The following is a 12859-nucleotide window of genomic DNA, read 5'->3' as shown; positions in this document are numbered from 1 at the left end:
AAAATTTAAATTCTAGACAACAAAAATATTTCAGTGAAATGTTTTTCCATTTTTTTCTCATTAATCAAAATAACACGTTTCACAGAAACACAGGCTCTGATCATTCTCTTTGTGAAAAACTAAAAATGGATTATCTTGTTATAAAATGTAAATCTTTGGAACCTGAATGACACATTTCAACTACCCACAAATCAGATTCTCTTTCCCAATAAACTTCTTTTTCTGGTTTTGTTTTGTTTAATTATAAAATCCTAAAGCCTGTCAAAATCTCAGAATGACACATACAACAGAAAATCAGTTTTCTGCCCACCTCTATTAGTTTCTATAATGGTCTTCAGCTACAAGGAGGAAAAATGAAGCATTAGGAACAAAACTGTTCCAATGACAAGATGCATCTGAACTTCTTATTTTCTGACAAATAAGAATATCTTTACTGTTCCCTTTGCTGCTTTCCAGTTTTCTGACAGTTATTTTTCTGCCTTCTCAGTGCCAACAGAAATGAAAATATAAACCTTGATTTAAAAAACGGCGAATACTTCTCTGTGACGATGTGTTTGTGCACACACATGCTGGGTACGTTTTTTATGTGGTGCCAATTAAAAACATACATGTATCAAGGCTTACTTTTTTATCTGATCGTGCCTTGATACATATTTATAATAAGGTGTGCATTTTCTGGGAGCACTTTTTTCTCCCTCAGAGAAGTAGTAGGTTGGTGTGTGTCTTACTTGACAGATAAAGGTGGCATTCGCTCGAATATGATCATCAAAACCAACATACTTTGACAGAACAGGCTTCATAAATAATGTGCATCAGTTTTTACTCTGTCAGTGTAAATGCATATCCTCCAGTACTGGTTTCCACTTGTTTCATCTGGAATGTCTAAGAATAATGAATAAATCATAGTCCTGTATACATGTATGTATGCATATGTATGTGTGTATATTTATACATAATTCATGCCATAAGGATCTATTTTGGTCTGGCCCAGAGGTCGGATATAAAAGTGGAGGTGTGCTATACAGGCACTGGTCTTTGTTTGACCTAAATGATTAATGGAGATTCAGATGCTGCGGATAATTTCATTTAGCAAGATAAATAGATGAATGCAGATTATGATGATACAGTCTTGTTTTTTTTGGGTTTTGGTTTTTTTTTTTTTGTCACTAAGAACATGCAGCGTTCATGATCACCACTGGAAAGTTCTTTTGCTTATCACTCCTGCCTGTTTCCAGTCATTAATTGGCCCCAAATTGCTCATTAAGCTTTTCTTAGCCTGCCAGTTCTTCTAAGCTGTATGTGGTGCTTCCTTCCGCCTTCTCTCTTTGGTTCTCTTGTCACATAAATCTTCATAAACAAGAGTCATTGCCTTTCCTTCCGTGTGTCTGTTTAAAAAAATGGTACTAGCCAGGGTCTTGATTTTGTTTCAAGTTTCTGACTCCAAACAAGAGCACGAATTGTTGACATATTACCCTTTATTTATAAAATACATTCGAAGAACATGAACAGTACAAGAGACATATTTTGCTTGGCGCTCCATTTATTGGGCAGACTGTACACACCTTACATTAGTGATATTTAACCTGATTATAATTTAGTGCACAAAATGGATAACTCCAGTATACGATATATCCTCACATGGCCTTCAGCCTTCCCTCTCTGTTCTCGTTCTTTTTTCTAAAGGATAAGAGATTGTCTTTGTTTTATAAATCACTGTGCAGATCCCCATTGTTAATTTGCAAACTTATAATTTACGGTGTTGCAACACTTCAGTACTGAAGCACCTGAAAAAAAAAAAAAAAAAAAAAAAAAATTGTGGGGTGCACAGTCCAGTTTTCTGTCACATTTACAGAAAAAGAAGATAATTTAGATCTCACTGATGTATAATTAGTATCCAAGATGTGATATCTTCATTGGACAAGAAGAAAGGAGTGGAAGAGGGTCCTCAAGAGAAAGGTCTTTAACTAGAGCTGTTGACATCAGCACTACTCGCAGTTGGATTTTAGTAGATATGATACACTAACAGAGGCCCTTGTCCCACAGTACAGTAAATGCCTGTGTGCTGGGGCTCCCAATGCACTAATTACTCTGTTTAACACAAAGACATTTGTGAAATAGTATTTGGAAAGAAAAGCCGAGCTGTGTAATCTATATGCTGTGGGTTTCCTACTAATGCTGAGTCCCAGGCCAAGTGTTCTCCACATGAGAGTAAATGACAAATGGCTTTTCTGCTTTGTTCTTTCTTCACTGTCTTTGAAATGCAGGATGTGGTCTGTTGAAGATTTTCAGTCTACCTTGTTGTCCCCAAAATATGACAGTCAGAAAGTGCCAAGTCTAACACAATTTTAGTGTAGTCGAGATAATTTTTTTCTTTCAAATTAAATCTGAATATTTCCAGGTATTGTACACTCCTGATGACCAAGAGCAAGTATGGGAGATTTTTTGTTTAAATGCACTCAAGTATATTGTAAGGGAAGAGAGAGGAAATGCATTTATCAAAGATGACTTTTGCATTTCTGCTCGAGCACCAAAGAAGAGCTAGAATTTTCAGGAAGGTTGAATAGTTGCTAAGTTTTTGACAGCTGGGCCATATCTGGATGAGCAGGTCTTTACAGAAACACGGCCCTCTGCAGATGTCTGACTGGAAGCTGATTCTTTTAAAAAAAAAAAAAAAAAAAAAAAATCAGTCACGGTTGCTAGGAGTTTTGTCTGAACCCTGGAAATTCAAGGCTTTTTTCTACCACCTGCCTGCAGAGGCACAGATCACTGTGGGGTCTGCAAACCCTGCAGTCACAGCTCATACACTTCCTACCTGCTAAGTTCATGTGCACTGAGCTACATACTGCCACATCTAAGCTGCCCCAAATCCCTAAATTAGCAGGTTTATATACCTTTAAATTAGGCTGTAGTAGCATACATCTGACTTAAGTTTAGGCTGTTCAGCTGATTGTGGTTTGCAAAATAATGCATGGAAAGTTGTGCAGATAGAAGACAAATCTCTTTCAAATGATTCCTAACTTCACCTTTTTCCTACAGACGGCTTGAGTCGTCATTAACTGACTACTAATGTCACTGTCTGGCCTTCTTTAATGATATTTGCCATTAGTCAGGGCCATTAAGCCCAGCTCTGTGTTTGTGTCTTTGCTGGCCCTGGCTGGTTATAAATATCATCACTGTGTATTGCCACTGATAGCGGTGTAAATCATCCTATGGGTCAGTCAGTTGTGAGAGCTGTTTGCTCTGAAATCCAGCGCTCAGCGTGGCTTTCAAAGGGCACGTGCAAGTTAAAGAAGGGTAAATAGAAAAAATCAGCACTAAGAATAGCAGAGAATTTCAGTGGTGTGCTGCTCTATGAAGAAAAGGATCTACTGCTGGATCCAGAGTTCAGCATAGTCAGGCGCTTTCCTGTGTCACTGTGACCTTTAGATCACGTTCATAGAGATCTTTCTGCTTCAGGCAATTGCTACGTTTTCCCTCAAACACCGGGCAGGTAGGAGGCCAAGCTCAAATCCGTCGCTGGTCCAAAGCGATTTCATTACCTCCATATGTAGCCTCTCATCTGAGTCAGGAATGTGGTTAATTAAAATTACATAACTGATTAGCAAGTTGTATTTTTAAATGAGAAATATTAGATTGAAAATATAAAAGGGGCTTAAATTGCGATTTGAACATCTGAGTATGAAGCTGCTCAGCAGGAAGAATGTTCCACCTAGTGCGAGCTGCTGATGGTTGGTGAAGATTGGGGCAATCGCTGCAGAACAGAGCGGTGGCTTTGTTCTCTCTTTCAACTGGTGGTAGAGGCACTTCCAGGGTTGGAAGGAGTGTTTGCATTTTCCAGTCAGCTCTGGGCAAACAGCAGTCTGGCTGGAAAAAGGCAAAACTCCTTTCTAATAGAATGTAACAGAGCGGGAGGGACAAGAGGAAGAGATCAATACATACGTCACGCTAAATCCTCCCTCTGCTTTATTTTTTTTTTTGCACAAGCCATCCTGGTTTCAAGTGTCAGAGTGTGAGCGTAGTGCAAGTGAACTGTTTTACGCTGGCTGTGTGCCTGCTGGACAGTGTGAGCGGCTCCACTTTGAGTCTGTGTCCAAGAACATCCAAATGGAGAGCTGGTGGGGAGTGCTGAGCGTGCGGCGAATTCAGCCCAGACTATGCGTGCTTAGATAAACTGCAGTTAATTTAGGTTAGCTGCCCAGAATTCACTGGTAGCATTTCAGAGATGGGATAGGGCCTGAGCTTATTGGTTTTTCTGTTTCTGGTTTGGGTGTTTTTTGCACTTTTGAGGGAGGAAAAGTAGGTTTAAGTTACGGTCAGAAACTTGGCAAGTTTAGAATTGTTTGACAAATCCAATATATTGTTTGCAAAGTTTGTGAAACATCAAACTGCAAGAGGTTGGAACATCTACAATAACAAGTAAGAAGCAAATCATGACAGACTGAGTGACTTGGGTGTTAAATAAAGTCACAACAAAACCTGTCACAGGTTTTGTGATAAGCTTTGGAAGAACACCTGACAAGTCACATTAATAGCAGCAGTTATTGTTTGATTACATTGGTGCTTTGAATGCAAAGGGGCTGTTATTTTGCCTTGCTGTCTTTGTAAGAAACAGTGTTTTGGTCACTGTATCCTAGTTTGTGAAAGTTGCTGAGCGATTTAATTTTCATATTAATTTACGATGTCCCTTTTCTATGGGGAGATAATTTTATTTTGACAAAGTGCAGTAACACTCAAGAACTACTAATACTTAATGTATAGAGAAGGTCATGAATTCATATCCACACTGGGGCAAATATTACAGTATATATGCCGGAGATGGATGGCACTTGTGTTACGCTACACTGATAAGGAAGACAGTAAATCATAAGATGTTACTTCTCACCTTGCTGAAGTTGTAAAATGGATATAACATTTCTTTATATTGAAAGATCCAATTAGAATGGGGAAGGTCAGGTCATACAGAGTTGGGCTTCCCAAAAGCTAGAATTACCTCTCCAGGGTAGGTGAGACTCCTTTTGAGACATGGAGAACAAAGTTTTTGCGGTGAAAATCAGTAAACACCTGGCTGTCCATCACTGTCTCTTTGCATTGTCATGTTGAAGTTTCCTCTTGATGTCTGAATAAAAAAAAAAAAAAAAAAAGAAATTTCATTGCTGCTTCTGTTAGTAGAGGGGTTTATATTGCTTTCGTTGTGGATCAGGCCCACAGTGCAGTAGTGGTTGGGCAGTCCATGGGAAATCCCATGAAATTATGCTTGGGGAACACCTCAGGGTTTGTGGGATAATTTTTTTTTGTTTTCCTGTGCTCCTCTCCATGACCTCATCTTGCCGTAAGATCTGACAGGCAAATCTTAGGCAGCAGGTACTTTTAAGGAGGCTGCCCAGCACGTTTCAGTCGGTGTGAAGGGGAACGTTTGAGCGTGGTGTGGCTTGGCCTCTGCCTCCCAGCCTAGGAAAGAGCAGTCTTTGCCATCATTGCTTCTAAATGAAACTGCTTTGCTCCCGGGGAACTCAACATCCCCTGAAATCCTGAGAACTGGTAAATAGAAAAGCTATATTTATTATATTTGGCAAAACTGGAGTGACTTTAAGTGTAAAGGCCAATTAAGTGTACGAAGGAGAGAGGAACAAAATGTTAGGGACAAACAAGTGTGTGGTAGCTGGAGAAACTGTCACGCTTGAAAAGTTGGACAGATTTTTATCAGGATGTGGATTCTTGGATGGGGTTGACTATCTCTCCAGCCCATGTCCTTAATTTCTACTTCTGTTGCCTAACTTGTGTTTGACCAATAAACAGATCACACAGTGACCTTAAACAGTTTTTTAAAGAAACACAATGATATAATACCCTTTCATTCTTTTTTTTTTTTTTTTTTTTTTTTTTTTTTTCCTTCATTTGGGGTTCTTTCTGTTTTTGCCATATTCTCCTCCTCTCTTCACCACCTGTCTACTCCTTTTCTTCATATCTTCTGGGTATTTAATATTAAGAAAGCAGCTAGAAGATTTAGGAGACCTTGGTCCTACTAGGTTGCCTTTTCTATGAATACTGCTATCAGAGTAATCACCTTTTGCACCTTCGCTAGCTGGAAAAGGGGGATACGGATATTTGAGCCATAATTATAAAATGTGTGAAAGTCTTCTGCTGGGAAAAGTGTTGCTTTTTTATTTCATTGATGAGTCACTTGAACGATCTACCCTAATGCTGAAGACAGTTAAGGAAGCATTTTAGCATTACTTGCTTTTGTGGGACATCAGACATTTAACGTTAGCTTAAGATAGTTACATGGCTTTGCTAAGAATATTTCAGATGAGTCAAATCAACTAACGTACATGGACTAGTTACTGGTTAGCACACATCCATGTGACCCACACTTGGATTAAGTTGGGGAAAATGTCCTGTAGCCTGTTCTAGCGAGGTAAGTTTCCATCAATTTTTTTCTGAATTTATTTCATAAACTTAGATTTTCTGTTTCATTTTTGGTTTAGTCTGCAGGGTATTCACCTTGTGTTTAAAATCTGCAGACTGTTCAATCCTCCTCACACATTTTGCAACAATCCAACTTTTACAATATTCAAAATAATGTAGTGACCTAAACATGAAATGGCTTACAAAGGCTTGGAGAGCACACATTCAGGTTCTGATTTTTATATTACCATCTTTATTTGCTGAAACAAATGGGAACTAAAGGAAGCTACTGCCACAAGCAATCTGTGTCACCAGTTGCAATGCGCATCTTCACGGATAGTTTATAAGCAAATTCTTCAAAATTGTTTCTACATAGTTTGAGGGGTTTTATCCTGCTTTTGGATCCATGCTTGATAGTATAGGAAAAAAAATAACAGGCTCTCTGATAATATGATATATATATCTTTAGCAAATTATTTAAATTCATTTAGGTGTGGGCATAGAATAACAAAGAGATGCAGAGAATAATAACCAGTGCGAAGAAAGACATCTCTGGGAAAGAGTCAGGGTTTGCCTTTTACCTTTGGTGCAAGTATGTATCATTCATATCATCAGTGAAATGTGTAGTAGTTACAACAGTAGTTGATTGGCTAGTTAATAACTTTGACACAGATAAATTATCAAAAGAAAATAGATGGCATTTCTAATGGCAGTTAAGAGGAATAATTGTTCTAACAATTGATTGAATAATATGTCAAGCAATATCAACATCAAAATGAAGGTAAATGCCAAACAAGTAAATGAAACAATGATAGTTTTTAAAGTTGTGATATTTGAGTGGCAAATAAACAAGCATTATGTAAGGACTTGTCTACATGGAGAAACTCATCAACGTATCTACGGTGGTATAATTATACCTTTCAAAGCAACATAAGTGGAACAAAGAAACGGCACTCTGATTGCAGAGTAAGATCCTCCACGCAGGGAGTTACACAACTCTTAACTCCACTGCCGTAATTCTGCTGCTGTGGTTACAGTGGTTGATTTGCCCCTGAAGACAAGCCCTAAACCATCTGATGGTGCCACAGACCTGCCCGGCTCCCTCAGCACCAGGCTGTGGCATTTTGCTCTGCCCAGCCAAAGGAAGGTTGTAGTTGTATCGATGCTACCAAAGGATGCAAAGCCAAATGACGAGCCATGTGTTGCTGAGGCTGTAACCCATCTAAAGAGGCAGGCCCACATGGTAAATACCATTTAATGCATTCAGTTTTATAACACTCTAAACACCTCCCTGTTACCGTATTTTACTATGTCATATTTTCCAATTGTGATAACATAATTTTTAACATTCTTTAACCTGCTTGCTAGGAAGAAAAATAGGAGTCTGTTGTTCTCTACACCTTAAATAAGGTGATAAATAGCATCTTGGTGATGTTTGAATAAAAAGTTGACTCCGAGCTTTGTGTTTGCGAAGAGTCAGTAATTTTGACTGCTCAAGTTTTGATAAGCTGCATTTGAAACTGGGAAGGAATGAGGTAAAAGGGAAGATGTAGAACTTCTTTCCCAGGCACCTCACACACTTGGATCTGGATCTCTGAAACCGATGAACGCAGAGTAACTCTTTAAATAGGAAAATTCAGGCCTAGCAGGTGAAAAAGACTGAATTAACAGATCTGAAAATCACTCTCTGGGAAGGAAAAATTCATCTCCCATTCAAGGGTTTGAGCTGATTCAATGTGCAGCAGTGGGTCAAGAGAAATAGCCTCACGTCTGCCCGCCGGGTCCTCTGCTTTTGAGAAAAGCGTTAACACAGACTACAGCAACAGTAAGTGTGAACAGTTACACTTTTTAGGTGTACATTTATCTGTTTCTATATGTCCTGAACCTTCTAGAGAAACTGTGCTCCAACTGGCAGCGAGTACCCAAGAATGCAACTGGGCAGTCTGCGTCCAGCCTGCCCCTGGATGTCCTTTCAGGGGATGCAGGCAGAGCAGCGCCCAGTCCATCCATGTAAACCTGCATTTTGTTTCTGCATCTGCAGATATTACAGCCTCAGCTTAAAGGAGCCTAAAGACAGTACCGCCTGTAGAATATTTTATGATTTTAACATGCTTATGTACTATGTGGCCTTTTTTAAAATCACTGCAAATGTATCAAGATTATAGGTGTTCATGTACGCTATACTTTACAAGAAGAAAATCAATTTTTCATTCCTTTGCGGTAGCTTGCAGTACAACTGGAATATTACCTGAACCAAGTAAACAGAATTATCTTCTAACCTGAATAAGAAAAATGTAGCAGAAAGTCTTTATCTCTCTATTTTCAACTTTTATTATCTAAGTTTGGCTGTGATTTAAAAGAAAGAAGGGAGGGGAAGATGAGCCAAATGCAGAATTGTTATGAAAGAAGCTAAAACGAGCCCTGTGAAAGGCCTGTGAAAGGTTCAGAATGGAAATGATTTTCAGTTTAAATTACTTTTGCAGGACTAGGATGTGGCAGTCAGGAAGCTTCTGTGAAAAGTCCATTCTTTTTTTCTTTTTTTCCTTTGCTGGTTTGCATTTCTATGAATTACCTATGGCCCAGGCTGAAAAATACCTGTCTTAAATGTTCATCCCTATGTATTTGTTCCTGGAGTATATGAGCACTTCATACACATTAAAATTTATCTTTTATAAACCCTCTGTAAACATCAGGGTCGTTATTATCCTTATATTACAGACATAAATTCCTCAAGGTTACATTAAAAGAACTGGGAAACAGATTTTTGTCATAGGCCATTCTTTTCCTTGCATGCTTATGACAGATATCTATTTGTAAGTATCTATTTACAGAACTCAAATAAATGGTACCTAGGTTTGAGGATCATTCCATTAACAGGAGCACGTGGCAGCCTGACTAACAGAAGGGTTGGACCAAAAGCAGAATGAGCCCCTTTACTCAAAGAGAAGAAGGAGTTTTATGGTCTTTAGGACTGAAGCTCCCGGGTGCCATGGATTCAAAGACACTGTCTAGCTACAAGCGTAAGGATTCAGACCATGGCTTAAAATGGGGCTTTGGGGCATGAAAAATCCACACCACCCTTCACGGCGATTGGTGTTTTATCTCTAACAGCACAAGTATATTTGTCTCATTAAATCTTGTTTTAAATATTCAGCAGTATATAGCACTCCCTACTTCCTACTCGCAAGTGCTTCTTAAAGGTGTTGCATCTCATTTTAACACTCGGTAGGTTGTTTTCAAACGTTGGCTACATCTTAATGACAGATAGGAAGAGAAGGACAACTCCGTTTGTGACATGTTGATACATTTTGGTGTTTAGAATTCAGATTCTTTTAAAATTATATATTCTGTAATTACTGCATCAGAATTAATGGAACTGAACCAGTGTATGTCAGTGGAGTGTGTTTTACTCAGGAGATTTTCTGTATTATGTCCATATCTCATAGTTTTGAGTTATTCATCCCCTGCAATAATGAAACTGGCTAAATATCCAGTGCTGCTTATGGAAAACAACAAATGAAAATGCATTCCTGCTGTGATCAGATGACTTTCACAGTTACGGTTTCTCTCCTTCCAAATGTATAAGTAGAAATGTCTTTAGTGTCTTTAAAATTTACATTATATAGTCTCTCATACTTTGCTCTCCCTTATAAAATCCAATTATAGAATTTGACTTCATGAGCTTTTTCCTGCTTTAGTGAAGTCCACAGCCTGATATAGTACTAAAAACAAAGTGTGGTAAAAAAAGTGTGGCTTTAATTTTTCCTTATATATTGGAAAAAAAAAAAAGAGAGATGTCATGCTGAATCTATACATGCAATACAATAGCAGTTCTGTTGCTTTTTACATGGAGTGATACATGACATTTTACAAATAGGGTGAGCGATTGTCATGCATAGTGTCCAGTAGCTATCCTGGAAACTGCTCCGGGCTCTTAAACTTAGGACTTAGAAGTAACTAATGTCTGGTTCATGTATCCAAAACTGCATCTCCTAGTGCTTTGCAATTTTTTTTTAATTTTTTTTTTGTTTGTTTGTTTTTTGTCTGGAAGTATATAACTTTCAGATTTTTCTTTAGATTAAGAATTTTAAAACAGTATTGTTCCCTTTTCCTAAATTTCTGGACAATGCTTTCACCTCCTTTTAGGAGGAACTTTTATTGTTTCAACTTCTGTCTCAGAAATAGGTTTGGATTGATGTGAAGATGATTATAGTTATGAAAAAAATTACGTTATTGCACCTCAGGTTATTTCTCCCTTGAAATATTCTAGATAAATTTCTTTATTCTGAACTCTTTAATATGTTTCTTGAGCCAGCAGAAGTTTATTGTGTGAACTTATTAGTTGCCAGTGATCTTTCCTGGAAAATGGATAGCATCTGTTTTTTGGTAAGACTGATCTTGTCTTGTTTTTTAAAGACACCATCTGCTTTCCAGTGCTCCAAAGGGGACTGTGGTGTCCAGCGGGATTTTTATCATATGTTTGCCTCCTTTTCTGAACATCTGAATATTTTAGAAGGCAGCTAAAGGCATAATTCTTCCTCCTAAACAGCATACTTCTTTATATATTAAAATCTTATGGAAGTATTTTCAACAAATCGAGGTTAGAATTGTAAAATGCTTCTTACAAATGTTATACTTCCATATTTAATAATGGATATTTAGTGTATACTCATCAAAAACAATTTTTGGTAAAGTCATTACAAATATATTAAAATAGGCAAACAATGGACCCATTTTCTGAAATGGGAGCTTTGGATTTGGTCCCCTAAAAATTGCTCACCAAAATGCTCTCAGACATGCCTTTTAGTATCACCAATCACATCTACATTTTAAAAAGAACAAACAAAATCCAGCTTTATTCAACTGTGAATTCTGTTGACATGATTGAGCTGCTCCTGTTCCTGTGAAAATTCGTTACTTGAATGCAAATTACAATGAAAATCTTTCGTCGGGATCATGACAGGGCATGGGTGAGGATTCTACTGGCGTTTTATTTCCTCTAAGTCCAACTAACAACCCAGTCCCTTTCAGACAGCAACAGTAAAGCACATGCTAAAGTTTAAGCATGAGCTTTAGTATTTTCTTGAATTAGAGATTTGGCAACTAGTGGGAATACTAATGTGAATGAAATCATATAGGTGCTTAAGGCTAGAAAGATCTGAACTGTAGAAATAATAGAAAACTAAAATATAATTATTTCCCTCATCTGAGGTCACATTCTGTGTTGCAGAACCAAAACAAGAGGACTGTTTCACTTGCCACTATTAAAAAAAAAATATTTCTATTCACATTCTGTAAAGTCCTTTGCTATGATTACTGCTTTAATGCAATATTTTACTGTGGAAGGTCTGAGGCAGTGACTAAAGTATCCGAGTGGATTGTTAGCACAGCTATTTCCTTAACAAGGCTCATAAATTCACTAGACCATTTTCATGTAGTTTTTCTTTGTTTTCCTCTATGTTCAACATGTGCCAGATGTCATTTCCAGACTGATTTGTGTGTGTGTGTGTGTGTGTGTGTGTGCAAAAGATGCACAACACGAGGGACAGCCAAGTAAATGCATTAACGGATGCAACGTTATTGCTGAGTAGCGGCGTCTGGTGTTCAGTGGCATCAGGCTGCATTCCCCATGGATAATCACAGGGAATGCCACCCCAGCCCCATCTGTTCGTGCTGAAGAGGTTTTACAAAAATAGGGAAGTCACGTACCTGCCTTGTTTTATGTCACTCACCTATATCACATCCTATCTAATGTCTTCCTTTATAGACAGTACAGTCAGTGTTTGACCTCTTCATCCATATGTGTTGCACAAGTCTCTGTAGTTTTCTACATTTGATGCATGTAGATGCACACACTTGCATAGAAGGTGTTAAATACGTGTGCCTTCATACTATGTTAAAAACAAAAGACAATATTTTGCTGCATACTTTACAATCACATTGTCCCTGAATAAAACCTCTTCCAGAGAAACAAGATATTCTTTCTCATTGCATAGAATGGAATTATATCAGAACACTGGACTCAAACACAACTGTAATACAAGGAATTTTAAGTTCTATTTCAGCCTCGGAAATAAGAGATTATTTCTATTAAAGTGTGACTTCATCACATAATGTCAATAAATGTTGTTTGGTCCTTGTTTTTTACTACAGGTGATTAAGAAGTTAAGCAGGGTATATACCTGTTTAGTGACATTCTGTCAACAAGTGCTACAGAACACAGAGATCCTAGCTGAATACTGTTCCTTTTAACTTTTCAGGTCATGCCACTCCTGTCTGTCAGACAAATACAATAGGAATTACTCAATTTAACACCATTTCAGTTCTAATTGAATTCCATTTGCTAAATCCTGAATAAATACATTACAACTGCTGCTTCGGTCAAACAGAGAGAAATAGCCATCTTTTAATGACTCCCCTGTGGATTTAATGCCTATTCTATCTGTTACAATAA

The 12859-nt window shown here is 37.9% G+C and overlaps 1 long non-coding RNA gene across 1 annotated transcript in view; it reads left to right on the top strand.

Moving 5' to 3' along the window:
* The window catches only part of LOC113487599, a 101419-nt gene that overhangs the window by 73555 nt on the left and 15005 nt on the right, over positions 1–12859 (top strand). The gene's annotated exons all lie outside the window — the stretch shown is intronic.

This window comes from Athene cunicularia, assembly GCF_003259725.1.
Source record: "Athene cunicularia isolate RWA chromosome 20 unlocalized genomic scaffold, athCun1 chr20_part1, whole genome shotgun sequence".
Taxonomy (NCBI): Eukaryota; Metazoa; Chordata; class Aves; order Strigiformes; family Strigidae; genus Athene; species Athene cunicularia.
This window is presented reverse-complemented; position numbering and strand designations above follow the sequence as displayed.